Here is a 24,391-nt window from a genome sequence, read left to right as displayed (position 1 = left end):
CAGTAAAAACAGTTCATTAAAAGCCATTAATATCAGCAGTAAACTAAAAAGAGGTTAAAACGCACCAACATCTATGGCTTGCCTAAGCAAACATGTTTTAAGCAGGACCAAAAAGATTGCAGCAAAGGCAATTGACTGATGTTGATTGGCAACGAGCTCCAAAGTGTTAGGTGCTGCTGCAAGAAAACATTGATTTCTTACAGTGCAGCATGAATATTGTTTGGCACCTGTAACACTGACTCTTCCACATACCAAAGCAGTCAGGTAGGCCTAGTTGTGGGGAAGGCAAGGGCAGGGCTGGGCTGAAAGGAGTTTGCAGTGCTTCCCAGGCTCCTGGCAATGGATTAATCGGTTCATGCAAAGCACTGCAGAAGAGGCTTGGCAACCACTGTGCTTAGTCCTCCCCCAAGTACCAATCACAGGGCTTGCAAAGCTTGCTCTGCCCTGTGTGCAGTGCTTCCTACAGAACTGAGCAAGCCCCCACTCCCGTGGGCCACCATTGACAGCTGTCAATCACTTGATGTCATTATGATGTTAGATAATTGACAGATGGGGGGGGGGGCTTGTCTCCACCTTTGGGATAATTTCATCATTGTTTTCATCAGCACACACACTTTTTGTCCTCCTAGAATCCTGACAGCCTCTGGAAGGACTGATTTCCAAGTATTTCAAATGTATTTCTAAGTAACTCTTCATGCAGAATAAAGAATACTAGATTAATCACTATTCTATTTCCACATAGTCTTCAAGTTTGTGCTGCTTGGGGATATGTACAAAGCTAGGGAAAAGTCATCCAGAGTTCATTTTACGGCAAGTTTTAATTCTGTAGGGAAGGCAAAACCAATCTCTTCAATATGACATTGAAAATGTTTCTCGCTAACATCTGGCAAATCTGTTTGTTTGCATTTTCCACCATTGCAGGACTGTTATTTATAGTGTTCGTATTCTAATTTACATTTTAATTTTATGAGTGGATTGAGAATTCTTTAGAAGCTGCCGCAGTTGGTTTTGCTCTGCACAGAGTAGAATAAGCAGCCCCACGTTGTACTGGAAGTTATATTTAAAAATACCTGAATTGAGGCCTGGCTTGATTCTCCAGGGAACTTTTAACCCACTGGTGCATATGCTCACCAAATGAAGCTAGGCTTTTCCCCATTTTATTTTGATGCTATGTCCCTTTTTCCAAACGTGGGGTAATCACAGATTTGCAGCTTGTGGGTACAGTGGGAATAATACACACCAGGCAACTGTCTTGGGTGAAAACTTGCCACCATTTTATTCATTATGCCGCAGGTAAGTGGGGTTGGCATGGCAGTAGGGTGGGAATCATGCCTTCATTCCAACCAGGCCTTGTTGGAGTGCCATTCCTCCAGTTGGTTGGGATATACCCCAGCCACCCATGGGAGTTGACCAGTGTTAGGTCCCTCCGTGGTGCAGATCAAATATCCAAGATCCTGCTGGCCAAACAGGGAAGGTTTTAGACAAGGTTGGGCCCCAATTAAGCTAGGGCCATGCCTGCATCATAGCTTCTCCCAGGGCTCTACATTTTGATCCTGACTCATGCTATTTCTGCACATAGCTGTGACAAGAGCACGAGAGCACTTGACAATATAGATGCACACACAAAGCGAAGGGCAAGAGACTCGCAACCCTGTGGTTGAGAATAAAATTCCTTTTTGGGTTCTGTTTCCCAGTAACCCAAGCAACCCAGTGAGGCACTAGCACTGAGGAAAGGTAGCTGGGGAAGCTCCTGGGGCAAAATGGCCCTTGGCCACCTGATTCCTCATGGGATCCCGCAAGATCCCTCAGCCAAAGGAGCAAATTCCTAGTGGCTGAGGTCCCTTTGTCTCTACAACAATTTTTTTGAGGGGGCTACCTCCCCCCAAATTGAAGGGCATTGCCATTCAAATGGTCTATGTGTGCCATGTCATGTGATCAGTTATGTGGGGCCGGGCTCACCTGGGTCCCACAATATTTTGCTCGTTGGCACTTTTGCCTCAGCCTTTTGTGGGATTTCACAGGAGCACAGCAGAAAAGCTAATCTCTGGCTACCTGACACCAGACTATGATGTGCCCCTTGCAGCGGCATGCAGAATGGCCCTTTTGGAACCATTCAGAGAAATGCACATTCCAGTTGAAGGTGGGCTGCTAAATCTAGCTCTTAGAATTCTCTGCTTCTGATTGTCAAGATAAAACTAGACTAGAAAGGCTCTTTAATTTCATTCTTGACTTAGTCACTGTAAAAACAGATACAGTAATTACTGAACTGTTAGAATGGAGACGTTAGCGTCTTCTTTAGGGGTGTGCTGAACATTCTCCTGATTTTGAGGTCGACAATTGCAGAAAATGTTATTGAACAATTTAAGTTCCTGTTTGGTACCAAGAGCAATCACCAAGCGCAAGGGAATGCAAGTGGAAGTGATAGCAAATGGGGATGATGTAAACGATGAGGGGAACACTTTTGCCCTGGAAAAACACGGAAAAGGGACGGTGGTTTTCAGCACTGCTGAATATATTTGCAAGAAAATCCCTGTGAATAGCTTTGCTTTTCCCTAGTATTACTTAAATACCAACAATTTTTAAAGGCATATGTTCTGAAGAGTGTAAGCACCATAACCTCAGGATGCTTTCCTGTGATTCATCCCTGCACTGCAGGAGGTTGGACTAGATGACCCTTGGGGTCCATCCAACTTTACAGTTCTAATATTTTAGAATTTTAAATACAGAACCATTGGGTTCCATTGGGATTCTGTTCTTTGGGCGGAGCTACAACTCACAGCATTAATCTAACAAGAACTCTTTCTCCAAATGTACACAATCCATACAAATCATGAATGAGTGCTAGCCAGGGGAACAAAGAGAAGGCAGACGTTTTTATGCAGTTGCCATGATTTTGGTGGTGATGGAAGGAATAACTTCAGAAGAAGCTTGATCTCTAAGGATAGGTGCCCTTTGATTTAAAAGAAAGGAGAAATATCTAGTTATCTTAAATGCTCTGTTCAGGCATACACACCCTACTGTGGTCATTATTGTACCTCAACAGAAGTAGGGCCTCTTTTTCCTCCCCCGCCCCATATGTTGCCTTTCATCTCTTTTGCGTGGGGAAAAGAAGCTTCAACCACCTTTTAAAGGAGCAATCACCACGCCATTGAATTGTGAAATGAAGATGCATATGGGGGACTTTGTGCTACCCCTTGTATAGCCTTAGTGGCTTTGTGCCGTTAACTGCTTTTGTGATTGAATTGTGCTCTTAGACTGTGAAAAACGCTTTAACTGGAATATTCCAGGTAAAGTCATTGTTGAATGAGACATCTTTGATTTTATATCATACCATTTTGTTCTTAAATCATATTTTGAAATCTTGGTTATAAAATGTATGGGTGTTTGTGTGTGTGTGTGTGTGAGTGAGAGTGAGAGAGAGCTGCTATTTCTAAACACACATTCAGGATGCCGAAATTTGGAAATTAAGTGGCTATCAAGTTTATATGATCACTGGCTTTCATCGGAAATGTCTGGTTTCCATAATTTCAGTACTTCATTTAATTGCTGCTCCCTTTCAAACTATACCTGGCAGTAGGGTTTGTCATATTTCAGACAATAAAAATTCAGATAGAAAAGTTGTTGGCCTTTCTTTGGCAAAATTGCAACCACCACCACCACCATTTTTGAGCTCTTTTTATGGAAAATCAGCAAAAACAGCACTGCCAACATAGGCTGCCATACATCTGGATATTTTAAACTGATTTCCGCCTGGACACTGCTAGGGGCATCCGTATTCCACATGTGTCTGGGAAATTCTAGACATATGGCAACTCAATCCTATGGGTTTCCATTCATCTGAATTTATGTTTCGTCAAATATCTGGGAAGCTGCATGGGCAAAGAAATTTAGTGGGTTTTAGCATGTACAGCCATGAGTCAAAATACATGAACTTAAAGTCTACAAATCTCAGCTTAGCTATGAACACTTCTCAATTGTTATAAATTCACCTCTTGGCCATAATCTGCTGCCAACTAGATTTGTCCACTCCTCTGCTCTGTCCATGTTACAGCTGTCTTGTGAGTCCGGAAACCAACTCTCTTGCAGGGTTTACATGACACCTTGCACACCACAAAGACTACACTAAACAATAGGATGAAAATAGAGCAGCTGCAAGCAAGCTCTCTTATCCTGCATCACTGCAAAAGATCCACCCAAGTCCTCTGCTTTGGTGTATGGCGGTGAAGGTCCTGTGTGAGTGTCTGGAGGTGGTCGGAGGATGGATGGCGGCTAACAGATTGAGGTTGAATCCTGACAAGACAGAAGTACTGTTTTGGGGGGGACAAGAGGTGGGTGGGTGTGTTGGTGCTGACCTTTAAAGCCCTGAACGGGCTCAGTCCAGTATACCTGAAGGAGCATCTCCACCTCAATCGTTCTGCCCGGACACTGAGGTCCAGCACTGAGAGCCTTCTGGCGGTTCCCTCGCTGCGAGAAAAGCCAAGTTACAGGGAACCAGGCAGAGGGCCTTCTTGGTAATGGTACCCACCTCGTGAAACGCCCTCCCACTAGATGTCAAAGAGAAAAATAACTACCAAACTTTTAGAAGACATCTGAAGGCAGCCCTGTTTAGGGAAGCTTTTAATGTTTAATAGGTTACTGTATTTTAGTGTTTTGTTGGAAGCCACCCAGAGTGGCTGGTGAAACCCAGCGAGATGGGTGGGGTATAAATAATTTATTTATTATTATTATTATTATTATTATTATTATTATTATTTCTGCACTAAAACACAAGAAGAGCCTGGCTGGATCAGGGCAGTGGTCCATCCTGTTCTCCTAGTGGCCATCCAGATGCATATGAGAAGCCTAATAGCAGGTCAAGGAGACAATAGGCCTTTGCTGCCATTGCCCACTGTTCAGAGGCACACTGACTTGACCTTAGAGGAAGCATGTTGCATTTGTGGCTTGTAACCATGGGCAGCCTTGCCCTCCACAAATCTGCCTGATTACTTGGTACCAGCCCCTTCCTTGGGTAAACATGCTTCTGTGAGCTTGATGAAGTGGTCTGCACTTCCTAACTTCTTGATTTGCAACACCTCTTGTAATGCAGCCAAATCAAAGCCCGTTTTCTCTATTTCAGGTATTTTAGAGGAACCCTGATGGGAAGTGGTTATTATTTTCAAAACTCTTAGAAAAGACAAATGCTGCTTAAATTGACACTCAAGCATAAAAACAAGTTTTGAGGGAAAAGTTAGTTTCAGGAACTCTCCCATAGATGAAAGCAAGAAGCATGAACTGAAACATCTTGACTATAGTAGTTAACAACTGGAATAGTAATGTGTTAAAATGGCATATCTTATTTTAAAAAAGTAATGCAGCATGCTTCGTATCGGCTGAAAATCCACACACCTTGAAGACAATTTGACTATCTGCCTAAAAGAGTTCTGGCATTAACTTACTTATTAAAATTTTGTGTTAGTGGTAGGTGGTGTGTGGATATGTAAAAGAACAAAACAGTTTGCTTTTAATGTTAAATATTAATGACTTATTAGAGGGAAATGATTTGAAATTCCAATGCACAAGCAAGTACTTTGGAACTGCTATCAGTTAAAAAAACACCTCCCAAGAAAATGGGTGGTTAAGAATAAATAATAGCTTCATTTATTTCAATTTTATAATGCAAGACTGATGAGAAATATAGTTTTTAAAGTGGCAATAGGAATATTGAGATTATTATTAATTTATTATCTGCCCTTCACCCTAGGTTTTCTGGGTGGACTGCAACATTAAAACACAATGTTAAAATCAGTTTAAAACAACTTACAATAGAGACGATAGTTAGGGGTGCATAGCTCAAGTACAGGGCAGGATTCCTATGGCTGCAAGTTTAGGAGAGAAAAATCGTGTTTCATTTTTTCTTTGTAATCAACAGCAGTTTGGTGACCTCCTTGATCTCATTTTATAACCATCAAGTTCTCCTGTTTGGCTTGAAATGAGACTGATGATGACTGAATGAGTCCACTAATTATCAGACTCTGGATGTAAATAAAAGCAGCCAATAGTAGAGACCATTAATTTTTTGTTATCATGGGAAGCATTGCTACAGATCAGTGTGAAAACGCTGGCTTATGCCTCACTGCTCTGACGAGCACAAGCCAATTACTGTAGATGAATTAGCTGGTGTGGTAGGAAGAAATAAACATCCCACAACAGACTGCTTTCATCCCAGTCAGCCGCAACGTTGTTTCTGATCACTGACTACGTGAAGATTCATCTAATTAATTCTTCATCTAATGGAGGACAAATAACAAACCATGCAGTCGGAGACGAGATTTAACAGTGGGTTAAACTTACTTTATATTTTGGGTCTGTTCACTTTACTTAGCTGCAGTTCAGTCTAAGCAATGAATGCTCAGTTTACACAGAAGTAACTGAAATCAATGGGATTTAGTAACTGTTTAGGACCATAGGCTTATTATTGTTTATTGAATTTATATACCGCTCTTCATCCGAAGATCCCAGGGTGGTTCACAGTATAAAAACACAAAATACATAACATAGCAACATCAATAACCTGCCCCCTGCCAACTGAAACATTTGAAAAACCAGATTGTTTATTCAGCCCAAAGTCTGGGTGAAGAGGAATGTTTTTGCCTGGTGCCTAAAAATATTCAATGAAAGTGTCAGGTGAGCCTCCCTGGAGCAAGATTAATTTATATAAGTGTTTGTCTAGTGGCTATTGCTGTCAGCATCAGTACCATAATTTCAAGCATTTACAGTCCTATCTCATGTTACGTTCTTTCAGGTTATGTCCCACGGCAACCCAGAAGTACTGGAAAGGGTTACTTCCAGGTTTCGCCACTCGCACATGTGCAGAAGCACTAACTCTTGCTTCGCACACGTGCACAAATGCCAAATAGCACCACACACCTGCGCAGCTACAGCGCTTCAGGCTGCGCTCTTTTCATGTTGCGAACAGGTATCCAGAATGGATCCCGTTCGCAACCAGAGGTACCACTGTATTTAACTCTTAAGTCCTAAAGTTAGGGCAATATCCAAACAAAAGTAATCACTTTAACAGTGCAATCCTGAAAGGTATGTGTTTGACCTTCCTACCCTACAGCATGCCAGACTCAGGCCCTCAGGGTGAAAGAGAGTAAAGGAATGCTTTTGCATTCTTCTGTTTCTGCTTAAATTATATTTAGTTTTTCCCCGCTGGAAACAAGGCAGAGAGGGAGAGATGGGCAAAGCAATCAAACCCCCTGATTCTTCCAAACAGCCTTGCCCTTCTCTACTTATAGAGTATTGTGAGAAAATTAAAGACATCTACTAAGTCGCCATGTGTTCTATGCTTCCTCTGCGTTAAGGAAACAGTGTTCCGTTTCTGATTGATACAGCCCTCCACCATCTATTGCTATGCTTGCCATGCCCAATTTTCTTGATGCCCATTTTAAAATTGGACCCCTGTCCCCATCTCCTCTTTAGTGGCTTTGCAACAGTACTTGGATTTCACAAGGTGACTGCCTACATGTTTTTATATGGTCTCCTTAGCTATGGTTTTAAGAAGGCTAAAGTAAAACCTTTTCAGATAATGGTTGGCTGACGAGAGCAGAGGACACTGAAAACAGGCATACACTGACAGAGGCCCATTGGATCATTAAGATAACCAGAGGAGGCTTTCCATGGTGGTCCTTACCCTCTGGAATCCCCCCCCCCCATTATTTGGCAGACATGGCCTGCTGGGTATAAAAACATGTCTGTTTGCTTGGCCGTTCCCTGACCTATAGCTAGTCAGGGAGAGAAACTTGATTCAATAAGCATCTAAAGGTGAATATACCGAATTCTCAATTTCAGAAACAATATGAGAACTGAAACACGGCCATTCTTTGAAAATTGCACTTCTTTGAACTTTGCATTCCAGTTATCCAGCCAAATAACATGTAGAAAAATGTCCAGTCAAATGCACAGATATTTGAAAATAATCCATAATTCTGTTAGAGGAAATTGATTTGGCAAAAATATAACACAAAAAAATGGCATACAAAAAATGTATATTATTTTGTGAGAACTTTATTTTTGCAAACTGATGTATAAATGTGAAGAACCAAACCTAAGGTTGGGAAAATGAAACCCGTGATGAACCAGCAATGAATTATTTGTTCATTCTTACCCTTAGCACTGTGTCCTTCTGTTCTATTATCCATTATTTTGTTTTTCTGTTTTAATTTGCATTTTTATTGTTGGAAACTGCTTTGAGATTTTGCTGTAAGTGATCTAGCGATATTATTAAATCAATAAAACTACATAAGGGAAGGCCATGATATGGCTCAAATTGGTGAGGGTCAGGAGGCAGACCTTTCACCTTTCATTCAGACCCAATATTTCTCCCATAATCTGAGCATTGCTTTGCTATTGCTTTTCAAATTTGGAATTCTTGAAGTAGAACTAAGTTTGCTTGACTGAAATAAGAGATACTGGGAACTCAGAGGTCTGCTTTCTCTCTATACAGCTAACCTTGGCATTTGCTACTGCTTTAAAATCATGCTCTGTGAGTAACAGGTCTCACTGATGTCTTTTCATGCTCTTAAACTTTTTCACTGAATTGCTGACCCACTGAGCCAATTGTTATATGCCGGTATTCTTTCTCTCCAAATGGACCACACAGCAGTTTCACTGTTAGGCACCAGAGGTCAGCCTTGTTCTGTTCATTAAAACAAGCAAACAACGTACAATATAGTCTGGGTTCTTTCAGATGGAGAAATGGTAAGTATCATTTTCTGATCCATCTCACTAGCTTAGTACACAAGATGAGTGCAATCTGCTGAAGATCCATAATCAGCTGGCTTGGTACTTATATAAAACGCGAAATGGATAATCCATTTTTTAAAAAGAAGTTTACTCTCTTCAGAGGGAAGCTCAGGGTGAATTCACATATGCCTTGAGGATAATGAGAAAAATAGCAAAAGTGTCGATATTTCTCTCCCAGCTTGGCCACATATACAGGTGCCACCCATGAAATGAGGTTATTTCTAGAAATTTCTGACAACACTCAGACAAAAATTCCTGAAAGGAAGCTGTAAGTGTGAAGTTTAATGCACCTTTAACCAGTATGGTGCATTCAAGGGGTTTGGGGTAAAACTCCCACCAGGAGCTGGCCATGCATACAGCATTTTAGCTAAATCAAAGTCACCCTGTGGCCTTCTAAACACCCTAGCTAGGATAGCAGTCATGGCAGCTCAAGGATCTGGGCCCCTTCATGGCATAGTATTTCCATCAGCCAGAACTCAAATTGTTTGACTCCAAAACCTCTACACATTTCAAGGCATCACAGCACCATTCCATAGTTCCTCCAGCTCTTTTGCTCACTCTTTTTTCTCATCCGCTCTAGCCAGCAGGACTGTACCTTTGTCCCACATTATTTATTTATTGCATTTGTAGCCAACTGTTTTTGCTCCAAGGACCTCAAGGTTGCACATATGGCCACCTTCATTTAATCCCCACAAAAACCCTATGAGGTAGGTTAGGCTGAGAGGCAATGACTGGCCCAAGGCAGAGTGGGGATTCCTAGTCTTGACACCCTAACCCCTACACCACACTGGCTATCACCAGGCAGAAAACGAATGAAAAGATTGGTGGATGAACAGGCTGCACCGAGGAAGAAGGGCTTCCGCTTCAGTGCATAAGCCAGGAATGGTGAACCTCTGACTCTCCAGATGTTGTTGGATTGCAACATCACCCTTAATCCTTGGGCATTTTGGCTGGGGCTGATGGGAGTTGGAACCCAACAACCTCTGGAGAGCCAGTGTGGTGTAGTGGTTAGGAGCAGTGGACTCGTAATCTCGTGAACTGGGTTCACTTCCCCGCTCCTCCACATGCAGCTGCTGGGTGACCTTGGGCTAGGCACACTTCTCTGAAGTCTCTCAGCCTCTCAAACAGAGTGTTTGTTGTGGGGGAGGAAGGGAAAGGAGATTGATAGCCACTTTGAGACTCCTTAGGGTAGTGATAAAGCAGGATATGAAATCCAAACTCCTCCTCCTCCTCCTCTTCCTCTTCCTCTTCCTCTGGGCAGTTCAGGAATACTTTGTGTACTGACTGGATATCCTTTAGCTTCAAGTAACATGGTAGTTATCTAACAGGGTTTGGGGTCCTGGAATCAGGTTTCTTTTTGCAAATTTGTGCATCAGAGCCTAGATTTGTCCACCTTACTCCTGAGTACGTGCAGGTGGGTTCGCAGAGGTGGGAAATCATATGCTGCTATTTCTAACATGACAGAATGTGGATAGATTCTGGTCCCCTTAGCACCAAGCAGTAGCAGGGGTGCTTACTTGTGCCACCTACAGCCTTGGAACCTGACTTCCGGTGGTACCAGTCTCTTGTTCCCAGAGGAAGAAGGCTCAAAGCCCAGGGAGTGGTGGTGGGATGATGATAAGTGGTCAAAGGGAGAAGGACTAGACCGGGAGGAGGAGATGGCAGAAGCAGTAGTAGTGAACAGGAACAGGCTATGGCAGAGTCCAAGGCAGAAGTAGGGGCTGGGGAGGAGTGGGGCACAGAGGCAGAGGGGCTGGCTGCGGAAGAAGCCAGGGAGTCTCCCCTTCCTGCTATGACTGGCTCCCCTCTTCCCCTGGTTTCCTAGAACATGGTGAGAAATAAGGAGGACAGAAGAGGGAGGTTGTGCGCAGAAGCAGCCTGAGACTGTGTGGGAAAGACCCTGGAGATGAGGAATCCTAGTGGACACTGGGAAAGTTTCATCTTCATGTCACTGTGAATGACACTGGGAGACCTTCAGTCCTTGCAACTGTTTCATTGGGGCAAGACCTCCTTTCAAGAGTTGCTGAGGCCACTAGGCCAGTGCTGTAGATTTCCTTGAATAAAGAGTTAACTGAATCAAATGATTCATTGTGTTGTGCTAGCCTATTGCCTGACTCCAGCCCTGACACTCTGGTGTGACCCCCAAATCTCAGTGAAACCTGCATGAAGGGGCCTTAAGATGCTTTTCACTTCAGCTCTGCTAAGTAGTTGTGCAATGCTGGCATGAAACTACATAGTATTGTCAGCAGTAAAAGTTATATTCTGGCCAACAAAGGCACATTTTTTTATATATAAAGCAGTAAACAGAAAACAAGCCACAAAGAAGCAAAGGCAGAAAGCTATAAGATTAACTAATGCGATTATATGGATTAATTCTTTAAATGCAGATTACAAATGTGGATTTTTAATCAATGATGCTCACTAGGGAAGCATGTTTGCTGAAGGCACCGCTGTAAATATTCTAGTCACATCTCCAGAGGGTGGCCATGCATTTAAGAACCCGGTCTTGCCACTAAATGATACTTCTGTTTATTTCACTTCTCACTTACCCTCAACTTTTTTTGGGGGGGTGGGGGTTCACTGATATTGACACAGCACTTCATAGCCTGTTGGTTGCAGCACTTTTGGTGATGAGCAGTGAACACAGAGAGAAAACCAGCAGACAAACAATTTTCAAAGCAAGATAGGCATTTTTAAAATATATATCTGTTCGACAGGCAGTTCCTGTAAGTTATGCTCATAGACCTAGGACCAGTGGTGGAGCTTCATACTCTGGCACTGGGGGGTGGAGAGCAGGCGGGGAGTGGCTGGCGCGCGTCCTGGGGCGGGGCGCCCAGTGCGGGTGGGGAGACAGCCACGATGGCACCCCAGCGGGATTGCGCTGCAGGGGGCGGTGCACTCCTCCCGCACTCCTCTTCTTCCACCAGTGCCTAGGACACATCTCTTCATGTCTGGGTCCTGCTCACACAGAACCAAAGAGTTGGAGGTGACTGTACAGGTCATATTGTCCACTCCCAACCAATGCAGAAATGCTATCATGACAGCATCCCAAATAGGCAGCCATGCCGCCACTGCTTGAAAACCTTTAAGGACAGAGAACCCATTGACTTCCAAGCAGGGATGCACGTTGAAGGTCCCAGATTCAAACCCATGCATTTACAGGTAGGCCTGGTAACAACTCCATGAATCAGTGGAGAAAGTACATTCAGATCTTCCAGCATAGCTTTACAAAATCTGTTCATGCAGAAACACTGCTGCTTATATCACAATCTTGTTTTAATTTAGATTTTAAACAAAAACAAGAACCCAACAACTTATCTTTCCAATTCAAGGCAGTTCCAGTATAAACCAACTAATAAAACAACACAATCTTGTCTATCTTGTTCTTGTATCTTAGCGGTGCACAGCCAAACCTTTCCTTTAGATACCGCTTAACAAAAGTAGTATTTGAATTTAGTTGTAGCGGAGCTGGAAAAGTATATCTTGCTGACATGAAACTGCAAACTGCAAAAAGGAAGCAATTATTTGTCACATTTTTATTTAAATGTTCCAAAAACGGTACGACTTGTTCAAACTGTGCATTAGAGAAGTGTGCCTTCCTGGCGTACGTTAATGGAAAGGACTGCAAACAAATGAGAGACTTTGTTTAATTAGCACTGAAATTGAGTGTGCATGGCTGGCGACTGTTAAAAGTCCATCTGGCCAAAGACAAACGAGGACCAGAATGTACAGAAGTCTCCCAAACCTGGCTTGGCAGAACACACTAACTGCAGCCTTGGAAAGGGTCAAGGTTTCAAAGGAGAAAATGATGCCTCTTTAGAAGTCCCAAGTAAATAAGGCAATACTCCCAGGTCACAGTGGATACAGGCAGGCAGACATAATAAGGGGTGAAGGCAAGACGGGACATGAAAAGCTCTTTTTGCACTTCCTGCAGCTGCCGCTTCACTGTGGCAGGGAGCGAGTGAAGTGAAAGTGAAGTCCCTGGGGTGAGTTTTCATAACCATTTCTGACAGGCAGGAATAATTACACGGCAATTTTCTCCTCTGAGGTTTGAACTTTCTTGTGCAGGCAGTCCTATGTAGACAGGTTTAAAATCTCACTCCGCTTTGAACTACTTCCACAAACTATTCAGATACGTAATGCAGCAGAGCAAAGATGGGCACAGGGTTGAGGTGTGTGTGTGCGCCAGTGGCTTCAGGAGAGAATGCCATCGCCCATTTCCTCTTCCCTGCCAAGCCCTTCCTTTGCTCTTCACCTGTCAGCAAGGCTAAACTGCCCTATTATAAAGCTAGTTTGTCTTCACAGGGCTCTCAAGTGCTTTTGTGATTCACGACACAGGAAACGTATATTCTCTGAACCCACAACTAAGGCTGCATGTACACTGTACATTTAAAACACATTTAAAGCAACTGATTCTCCCCCCCCCCCCAATCCTGGTAGTTTCCCCCTCACAGAACAACTATTCCTAGCAACCTTAAACAACAGTTCAAAGGAGTCTTTAGGGAAAGTCATGTGGTTTAAATGTATGGTGTCTCTGTAGCCAGAGGGTTGTGTGTCCATATTATAGTCAGCGGGGGGGGGGGGGGGGGAGAGAGAGAGAGAGAGATAAAAGTACGCATATCCAGAGCTTTTTTCATCCAGAGCTCAACTCAGGCACCTTTCATGTGGGTGCCATTGCCATTCTAAGAGAACCAGGGAGAAGTTCGTGGTGAGCTCCGGGACCTCTTTTTCTAAAAATATAGCACAGCTTATATCTTGAGCAGTTGAGTACCATCACAAAAAAGCACTAACTATAGCAGAGAAAGGAGCTTAATCCCCATGTCTGTTGCCTACACCTTACAAGAACTAAAGTAAGCAATGTATCCATACACATGAACTTAGGTCTTAGATAAGAATCCACAGAATTACCAGGGGGATGTTTACTGGAGACAACTGTGTGCCACAGTCATCAATACAATAGACACAATTACTCTATAAATACATATATTGCCTTGCTTATTTGGGGGAATTAGCAAGCACCAGACAGCAAGTGAAATTACTTCTCCAGACTGAAGCACCTGTGCACAAATAGAAACTAGCAAGATGCTTCATTGTTACAATTTGCAAAGGCAACCCAAACCCATATGTACTTATCCATAAGCATAACCAGCTCCTAATACAAATATAGAAATGGGCAGCTTTAAATGCATGGTGCTGATGGGGCCTTAGCCTGTGATTATGAAAGCAAAGCAAGTCCATTTGAACTTCCTTAAGAAATAATTTTCTTGCTTCTTATACTTACATCTATTAATAGTGACTTGTAACGTCAGGTAGTAAGTGTGGTATACTAAGAATTTTAGGGTGCGATCTACAAACCATATAAAGATTACATACCCAATGTCTATTTACTTATGCTATACTTTTGTTGAATTCCCTGTAGTTCTCAAGAACAAATGGAAAGGGTGTTTGTTTGAAGAAGCAGTTTTGGCGATTATTCCCCAGCTTTGAAAATTCATCTACTCACTACTTGATAGCATCTTGGTGTGATTCCAGAAGTAATACAACTGAGGTTGGATTGCACTGTTAAGATATAATTAACTTGTGCCATTGATGTTTAATGGAATGTTAGCCATGACTAACTTTCACTGGAAAGAGGCCAATGTGTCTTAATGAGTGGAAGAATAGTGGTGTGCAAGGCAATCCTAACCATGTCTACTCAGAAGTAAGTCCTACTGAATTTAACAGGGTGCAATGTCACATAGACAGGGTTAAGAACCGTAACCTTATCATCTCATTACTTTCAATGAAAACTTTTGATGGAATGTGGCTACTGAAGCCATTGCAAATATGCCACCTTAAGTGATTTTGATTATGATGTTAGGGAAACAATGAGTCTTTTCCAAAGGTATGGCTGTTGTTCTGTATGCAAAGGGTTACAAATAGCTAAGAGTCTGTGTGACATTGTGGGTACACAGCGGCATGCAGGGTGCCTAGGGGATAGAGCTCTCCTTTGAATTTCTCTCCACACTGAAGAGAAATACCATTAGAAGCCCCATCCTAGCAGGGCTAGATTAAATCAGTCTCAGCCCATTACTTTAAATAATCAATACCCATAAGTACCAGGCGTCTGTCTCTCACTCCATCATGAAAGCTGGAAAGCTAAAGGAGGAGACATGTAATTATAGACATTTTCAAGGTTCATTTTTAGGAAAATTAAACATCTAACATTATGACACTTGACAGGCTGCTTCTTTCAATAGCTCTGGCACATCCTACACAAATACAAGACGGAGCCAGAGATCAGAGGCAGAGAAAAGGCAATTTCGCTTAATCTTCTAACTGCTACCTTCACTTTTTCAACAAACTTAACAATGCCGTGTGCATCCTATTGAAGACAGGGAGTAAAACTCCCATTAATTTTTATGGATCAGGATTGTATCAAGAGAGCTTGGCTGTCTACCTGGGAAATGTTTACTTTATAGTTTTGTTTCTCCTGTCAACATCTTTGTCATGGCTAGTGCAGGGGAGTTAACCTAGGAGGATCATCTGCTACAAAATACACTGTGGTGCAGTAGGCAGCAACAAAGAGAAAAAATTCTACTGCTCTGTTACAGTGGTTTTGGACACTGGTTTTAAAATCTCTGTGACAGGGGCTAGCAGACTTCAGACTTTTGGGATCCACCAAGTGGAGCCATGTGTGATAATACACACACTTAAAGGTAAAGGGACCCCTGACCATTAGGTCCAGTCATGACCGACTCTGGGGTTGCGGCGCTCATCTCGCTTTTTTGGCTGAGGGAGCCGGCATACAGCTTCCGGGTCATGTGGCCAGCATGACTAAGCCGCTTCTGGTGAGCCAGAGCAGCACACGGAAACACCATTTACCTTCCCGCTGGAGCGGTACCTATTTATCTACTTGCACTTTGATGTGCTTTCGAACTGCTAGGTTGGCAGGAGCTGGGACCGAACAATGAGAGCTCACCCCATCACGGGGATTCGAACTGCTGACCTTCTGATTGGCAAGTCCTAGGCTCTGTGGTTTAACCCACAGCGCCACTAATAGTCTATGTTAAAGGTGGAGAACCTGTAGCCCTCGAAATGCTTCTTGTGTTCCAGTTCCCATCAGCCCTGGCAGTTGTAGTCCAGCAACATATGTAAGGCCAGTTTTCCTGCACCTGGACAGAATCCAAAGCTGTTCTGTGCAGAATGCACAGTGGGAAATACTGTGAAAAGGAAATGTGTGGCTAGGCACATACACAAATCACTATATTTTACAGCACTAGACCACAATGTAATAACCCCTTTTAGGGATTTCTTGAGATAATTCTTACCCTCATGCACACAGACGTGCAGTAGTGTTTGCAATTTGCATACAGCCATACTCCTCCTCCCCCTCCTCCTCCAAACCTAGTCTCCTCCAAGAATCTTAGCCTTTCTTCTACAGTGCAGTATCTACGGCAAAATTATAAGAGGAGGATTATCTAGAATATCCCCAAGCAGACAAGAATTGGTATTCTTTCACTAATTCCCAAACTGCTGCCTTCAGTTTTTTGACACTTATACCACACTTTTGACTTGTACTTCCTTAACCTTTGTACAGATCAATTATGTTCCGTTTTCAATTATGCAGTGATTTGGCATGATGATACGCAATGGACAAGAGGATGGTACTGTTGCCTGCTTAGGTCATGCCATCTCATAAACCGCTTGCATACTCAGAAGTAAGCCATGCTTTTTTAAATAGTATTTCTTCTCTTGCTTAGGAGTGCAGCCAAAGAGCTCTTTTTATGCTGTTTTGAATACAAATGCTTGAGAAATACGATTTCTATGGATTTTGATACCAATATACCCAATCCACACCATATGAACTCAAGTGTGTAACTAACCTTCAGATTTTGCCTTTCTCCAAATTTTGCAATATGCTTATTGTAGTTTAATGTCCAAATTAATAAAAGTGAATATTTTAGGATAAAATGTGTTTAGAAATGTGCAACTTGAAACTTGTAAGCCCAGCTACCTCCCTCTGTATTTGGGGCAAGGTGGTTTTGTGCACATAAGCTACAGCGGGAGTCAATTTGTGTTACCCACAGCAAACTCTTTCCGGAAGCGGGAAAAGCTCCACCTGATCTATTTACTTATTTGCTAAGTCTATGATTCACCATGAACTTATTTCAGGGTGGATTCAAACCTTATTGCATAGGATGGTACTGAAATTGCTTCTATGCCTCAGGAGATATAAGGGGGTTGCAATTATAGGTGTTAGTTCTTTTTAAGATGGGTTAACACAAGGAACTCCTGCCAACCTAGCAGTTCGAAAGCACGTCAAAGTGCAAGTAGATAAATAGGTACCGCTCCGGCGGGAAGGTAAACGGCATTTCCGTGTGCTGCTCTGGTTCGCCAGAAGCAGCTTAGTCATGCTGGCCACATGACCCGGAAGCTGTACGCCGGCTCCCTCAGCCTGTAAAGCGAAATGAGTGCCGTAACCCCAGTGTCAGCCATGACTGGACCTAATGGTCAGGGGTCCCTTTACCTTTAACTTTTTAACTTAAGGAAAATAGCCTGCTGGATCAGGTCAATGGCCCATCTAGCTTAGCATCCTTTTTCTTACAGCGGCCAACCAAATGTCTGTGGGAAACCAGGGAGCAGACATGAGCAGAACAGCACTCTCTCCTGTGGTTTTCAGCATCCCGGGTATTTTGGAAGCTTTGCTGCCTTTGATTGTACAAGTAGAGCAGAACCATCATGGCTAGTAGCCGCTGATAGCCCTCTTTCTCCATGTGTTAGTCCTTGCCTCCATGGTTACTGGACCATTTATGGGAGAATTAAAACCGCATCATTGCGATACATCTTGAGATAATTTTATTGGAATAACATACAAAGTCATTGGTATATTTGGTAGCTTATTCTATTGATGTGGAAAGTGTTTTAGTTGCAATGCACAAATCTTTGAGCTTGGATGACAGCAGCAAAATGAGATTCCTTGGCCTAACATCTGCTTTAAGAGAAGGCGGAGTGAGAAAGTGGGAGGGGTGTTTGAAAGGTATTCACACTGCCAAGAGGAATTGGGGGGGGCAGTTCTTTGCAGGAGGATTATTAACTATGAAACAAACAACTGGGAATAATACGGTTTGGGCTAATAACTTTTGGCATGGTTAGTTGAATACCTAAATTCATCTAGGCATGCATGCAAAGCTACAAATATGGAAAATTTACTTTTTCTCCAATTAGCCATGACACCTAAACTAGAACTCCCATATTCAGATGCAAGTGCAGCTTTTGGCTCACAGATCAACTTGGGGGTAAACAGTAGGAGACTTCTTTCTCCACCACACGTTGATTGAGAGTTTCTGAGGCACATCTTGCTGGGAGCTGTTGGAGAACGAATCCTGAACTAGAAGGATCTTGCATGGCATTTCTTACGTTCATAGCTGGCAAAGCAGTGAAGCCAATGAAGATCAGGAGCCATGCATTCCCCCCCCCCCCCGATCATTTTGGGATTCCCTTCCATTTTTCAGGATTGCAGGTGTTCAGCACATCTCCAATTCAAAGAAGAGCATGACAGAATGGAGGCATTTTCCTCCAGCAAGGAATAAAATACCATTGACAACAGGTAATATATATCATAAAGTGAATTGGGGAGAAGAGGATGCTAATGAGATAGTCAGACCCTCCAGGGATCTCCTTTGAATTCACTCCTTGATGTGATCAAATTGAACCTTTCTGTAAAATTATTCCTTTTCAAACCATTTTATAAAATCCTGTACTTGCATGGAATTCTCCCAATGGATCTATATCTGAGCAGTCTTGAACTGAGGGAAATGTGCATTCATCATCTCTGGAAAGGAATCGTCATGGCACTGTTTTCCATCCTACATTTCTTTTCATTTTTAAAAATTGATTTAATAAATATCCATCCTCTTTCAGAAGAGCCTAGGACAGTGCAAATACCACCTCCATTGTCCCCGAGTAATAACTCTGTTAAAAGCGAAGATAAAAATGTTTCACACAGACTACAACACAAATAAAAGGATGCAAATTGAATGCAATGTTCAGGGCTTAATCTGATGCATGGTTCTTCCCTGGTACCTCTTTTGTAGTTGTTCTCTATTTTAAAGTGCTATAACTATTAACCCATAATTAATAAAGTCCTTAAATTTAGCTTGTACCCTTGTATAGGTGTGCTAATAGGTTAAAAGAACAAATTCCCTAAATGTTTGCCTCTTTCATACTTTCCGTGTTAAAGAAAGGTCATGGTCAAAAAGAGAAAACCATATCTGAACACAAGGATAGTGAAGATTACTGCATCTCATTAAAAGAAGGCACAAACATAGATGCTTCAATTAAAATTCAGGGTGAATAGGAAGCTGAGGAGGCAAACAACAGTGGACAGTTATAACTTTGAAGTCACTAGTCTATGGTTTATTTAATAAAATGAACAAACAAACAAACAAACAGCAGCTTGTTTTTTGCAATTCCAAGGTGACCCAAAGGAGTGCTTGAACAGATGAAATAGTTCAGGCATTTCTTAGAGGAGGCTATGGTGCTTGAATTAAGTAATGATACATGGAGAGTGCCCACAGTGGCACGGAAGTAGATTGAAATGAGTAACATAAAGGTTATGAGGAAAACCCTATTAGTAGCAATTGTGGGTCTCCAGTGTTGAGCAGAAAGAGTAGGAGGCTTTCAATTGACTTACCACCTGTTCCTCCTATCAAGGAATAACTCCTTATTTAATATTAATCTTTAGGGTGCTTCCAGACAGTCATTATTTTGGGATGGGATTTAATAACATACTGGCAAAAAAGAAAAGGGGGGGGGGAGATATGAAGCTCTTATGCAACAAGCCCACTTTCTCAAAAGATCAGACTTTTTGCAATAAGGAAAGTCATAGGAAAATGCAGTAGAAAGTGTGGGATAACCCATGCTTTGGTACCACATTGTCGAGCCTCCCTGCAAGCAAATTTGGGTGCTTAATAAACAGAAAATTTGGAAGAGAGAAGCTTTAGTATTCCTAAATACAGGCACTCCCCTTTTCTCCTCCATTCTGCCCTCTTCCAGGTCCAAAAGGACCTGCGTGTCAGTGATTGCACATCAATTGGACACATCTAAAATGGCCGCCACCTGTATAGAACTAGTGTTGTGGTGGTAAGCATAGCCTTTTTGTTTTTCTAAGAAGGTGCCTAAGCAAGTTCATTCATCACTCTTGCTCTTTCCTGGGAATCTCTTATCTCTATGTGAAATATACTCGGAGTTGAGCGTTGATTTCATGCTCTTTATTTCAGCTCATGGCAAACAGGGAGTGAGTCTTCCCAAAAACCTCTGGCTATATATATATTATTTACACAATGGGTCCCATGTGATCAGCTGATTCAACTCCCCTCCTGGAGCCGGATTGGGCTGCTGCTGCAGGCCAATCAGGTTGCTGATTCACTTCCTCCTGGAGCCGGATTGGGCGGCTCCTGCAGACCAATCAGGATGCTACCTTCTAGGATCCTACTTGCCTATTGTTCTAGGATCCAAGCTCAGTACATAACACCATGGATGAAGCGCAAGCTTTGCAAATAAATATTTCTGGCACATTAACCAAACCATGCAATCGTAAGGCAGAAAAAACTGGGGGTGCTCCCAGTCTGCCACTATTTTATGCATTGGATTCTATAAAAGCAAATTCAGGTCACACAATTAATCCTGATTTGGAACTCTTGCACAACCAGCCCCCTTCCAAAACTAATGGGCTTTTTCTGGTAAGGAAAGTGATACACTAGAAAATACACTAGAAAGTATGGGGTAACCATTGCTTGACATGACATTGTATAACCTCTCTGCAAGCTTTACACAGACAGATCACAATGAATACTCAATAAGCAGGTCATCTGGAAGCAACACAATCTACTAGGTGGCAATTGTGAATCCATGATCAAATTGCTTCTCTCAGCCTGACCTACATCACAGGACTGTTATGAGGATAAAATTGTGAAGAGGAAAACCAGGAAAGATGGAATATAAATCTAAGGGGGGGGCAGTATTGATTTGGGAGTGTGTCTAAGGTCTTATATTTAATATTCAACCCCTTATCATTCCATGGCAAGGCAGCTTAATTTTGTTTGTGCTGCATTTTCTGGCAATACTTTCTCAATCATCTTTTTCCCATCAGATTTTTCACTTTTATTCAAGTTCATATCCTAACAGGCAACAGTATAGAAGGAAACACATGTCTGTATGTCTTGACTTTGGCTTAAGAAGAAGAAGAGGAGTTTGGATTTGATATCCCGCCTTTTACTCCCCTTCAGGAGTCTCAAAGCGGCTAACAATCTCCTTTCCCTTCCTCCCCCACAACAAACACTCTGTGAGGTGAGTGAGGCTGAGAGACTTCAAGAAGTGTGACTGGCCCAAGGTCACCCAGCAGCTGCATGTGGAGGAGCGGAGACGCGAACCTGGTTCCCCAGATTACAAGTCTACCACTCTTAACCACTACACCACACTGGCTCTCTAAGAGTGAAAAACAAATGGTGTAAGAGAAGCAGAAGATCTCACAATGCAAACTGAACATTTTATAAAAATGGTGTGATAATTAAGTACTATTCAATACCTAAAATTACTTTGTTTCAGTGCCAGGTAACTTTTTCTTATTAGACTGAAGCATTAATTGGTCATTTCAGCACCTGCTGATAATGGATGCTACAGACATTGTTCACATGTTAATAAGAGGAGATTTCACATTAAAAGAGAACTGTTGAAAAATGATCCACAGGTGGTACTTGACTCCAAATGAACTAGCTAAAATGTTTAGATCTAAAAGTAACCTATGCTGGAAAAGTAAAGAAACAATTGGCACATTTTATCATTCATGGTGGTCCTGCAGAATAATTAAAGGATTATGGGAGATGGTTCATAACAAACTTAAGAAAATGTTTAAGAGAATGTTTACTAAAAACTCAGAAGCTTTCCTTCTGGGAATAATAACAACGGAATTCCCAAAAATCACTCTACATTAGGGATGGATGTGACTACAGCAGCCCAAACTCTGGTAGCACAAAAGTGGAGAACAGATGCAGTACCATCACAAGAAGAATGGCATCTTAAAATATTAGATTATGTAGAACTTGCCAGCATGACAAACGGATTAAGAAATAAAGACAATAAACTAAAAGCAGACTGGACATTATATACAGGTTATATGGAAAAATACTATAACAAAAAACAAGTAACAGACTGAAAAAATAATCAGCAGTAGACATGACAAAGTGGGATAGTGTATAGTATGGAAAACAACTTAGTAGAGTAAGAAAACACAGTTTGAAAAGATATCAGATAGGGAACCAGCGAAAAAGTGGAAGGGGAGTTAAAGTCAAGATATATAAGAGTATACTGTATAACTGACTTTCATACATGAGGGTTCTATTCTCATGAGGATACTGCCTTTGATGCCTGCTATTTAATTTACAGTTGTTTTAATGTATTTTGTTTATTTATTTTATCTATTTATTAGATTTATATAGCACCATTCATCATAAGATCTCAGAAACATGCAGAAACATGAAATAAACTAAACTCCAACTCCCATCAGCCCCAGCAAACGTGGATAATGTTCAAGGATGATGGGAGTTGCTGTCCAATGATGTCTGGAGGACACCATATTGGCTATATATATATTTTTGGCCAAATCTTTTAAAAAAGAATTTTTTGAGCTTTTTTAAAAAATGGAATTTGCCCAAATCCACACTGCCAACATGGGTTGCCATACGTCTGGAATTTCCCAGACATTTCAGCGATTTCTACCCATACACTGTTTCTGATGGCCAAATTCTGGCTATGTCTGGGACGTTTCGGACGTATGGGAACCCTACATAAGCATCTCGTTGGCCACCAAAAGAACAGGATGCTGGACTAGATGGGCCACTGGTCAGTCTAGCAGGCCTATTCTTATATTCTTAAGAAAACAGTTGATGCTGAAATGCTTGGGTTTCCAACATAACATAAAAGGATATGATAAAAACATGGAATTTGGTGTCACACTATTATAAATGTTCTACTTGTGCAAATGTGCAGCTTTCCAGATGGAATGATCACTCTCTGTCCCTGTGCACTGCTTGGCAGGAGGTGTGTGAGTGGTCTTCCCAACCCTTCAAGCCAATTTTGTGGGGCACTGGGAGGGAAGAGGGAGGATGCCCTGTTGTACAAGCAGAAGTGCTTGTAGGGCTCCCTAGGTCAGGGGTCAGCAACCCGTGGCTCCGGAGCCACATGTGGCTCTTTTACACCTTTGCCGCGGCTCCGGGGCAGATACTAGTGAGGGGAGGAGGTGCATTGTGTGCCCCGACACTCCCCACTGTTTTAAATGTTGCAATGGTTTTGCGGCTCCCAGTTTTTTCTTCTTCGGTCCAAGTGGCTCTTTTTGTCACCCTAGGGGAATCCTGCCCTATGTGCTCTGTGTATGGTTTTTTAAAAAATAATTTTAATACAATTCTAGTGGAGGTTATGATTTTATGAAGCTTATTTTTGTTTGCGACTTTCATTTGTTTTTACTTTACCCCCTTCACATTTGGCCTATAAAGCCTTGCTTGTAAAAGTTACTGATGCTTACTCACTTCTGAGAAATGGAAGATAAAGGGGAAAAAGACAGTGCAGATGGGCAACAGAATGATAGAGAGCCCAGGGCACGAGAATGTTGGTAGCCCTGGGAGACAATGCAAGCACATATTTCGTACCCTGAAGTAGCACACCATCTATAAATACATTTTGTATGTTGATAGACATGCACAGCTGAAATGAGTGTGTTTAAAAAAATCATATTTTTTTTTTAAATGGAAGCAGTTTCCACTGTGAGTCCTCAGAGTTGAGAGACCAAATGAATTGGTCATGAAACAAGCGGTGATGGATCTCAAATGTGGCAAGAATTTATGCCAGCTTCCCAGTTTTACACCCCATTCAGTTGGATGGAGGTTCTGAAAATGGATGGCTTTACTTGCTTTATTGACTAATATTACACAAGCATCTATAGCCAAATGAAAACCTCTACTATAGTTACTGGGGTTGTGGGGAGAGAGACCTGACTCCTACTTTCCATAAAATTGTGCCCTCTTCGGCTTCTGTCTGCTGCTTTTCTCTCAGAGCTGATTCAAGAAACTGAAAGAAAAGGTTGAGTGCCTTGTACTTTTGCTTCCCCTGTTTCTACAGTAACATATGAAGTGGTGCTTACAAATCTCGCTTCACATTTACAAGTGGAAGCAAGCAAACAAGCAAGCACGTGACTCTTTGTGCTTCTGCTTCTCACATCTAACATTTGAACCATTCCAAGGACCAAACTAGATGTCTACTTCAACAGGACTCTTGGGGGGGGGGAGGAAGCTGTGTGTTTAAGCTCCCATTTTTATCAGCAGCTGCATTAGTGACCCTCTGACACAAAGAGAAGAACACATCCATGTCAGAGTCAGCATAGATTAGAAGATTTTGATGTGAGGTCACAATCTACTTACTGTAACAGCATACCCTCCAACTTTACGGGAGGTAAATCAGGACGCACACACCCTGCCCCATGCGCACACACCCTGCCCCCTGCCCCCCACCGCCTTAGTTTCTGTGGCTCGGGCCATGGCAACCTGAGGCCTACCTGCATGGCTAATCTCAATGA

At 42.3% G+C, this 24,391-nt stretch overlaps 1 long non-coding RNA gene across 2 annotated transcripts in view; it reads right to left on the bottom strand.

Moving 5' to 3' along the window:
- Positions 1-24,391, bottom strand: part of LOC310665050 — a 107,318-nt gene that overhangs the window by 57,378 nt on the left and 25,549 nt on the right. The gene's annotated exons all lie outside the window — the stretch shown is intronic.

Source organism: Podarcis tiliguerta (assembly GCF_965153285.1).
Source record: "Podarcis tiliguerta genome assembly, chromosome: 1".
NCBI lineage: Eukaryota > Metazoa > Chordata > Lepidosauria > Squamata > Lacertidae > Podarcis > Podarcis tiliguerta.
Note: the sequence above shows the minus strand (reverse complement) of the source record. Positions and strands in the feature narration are given on the sequence as shown.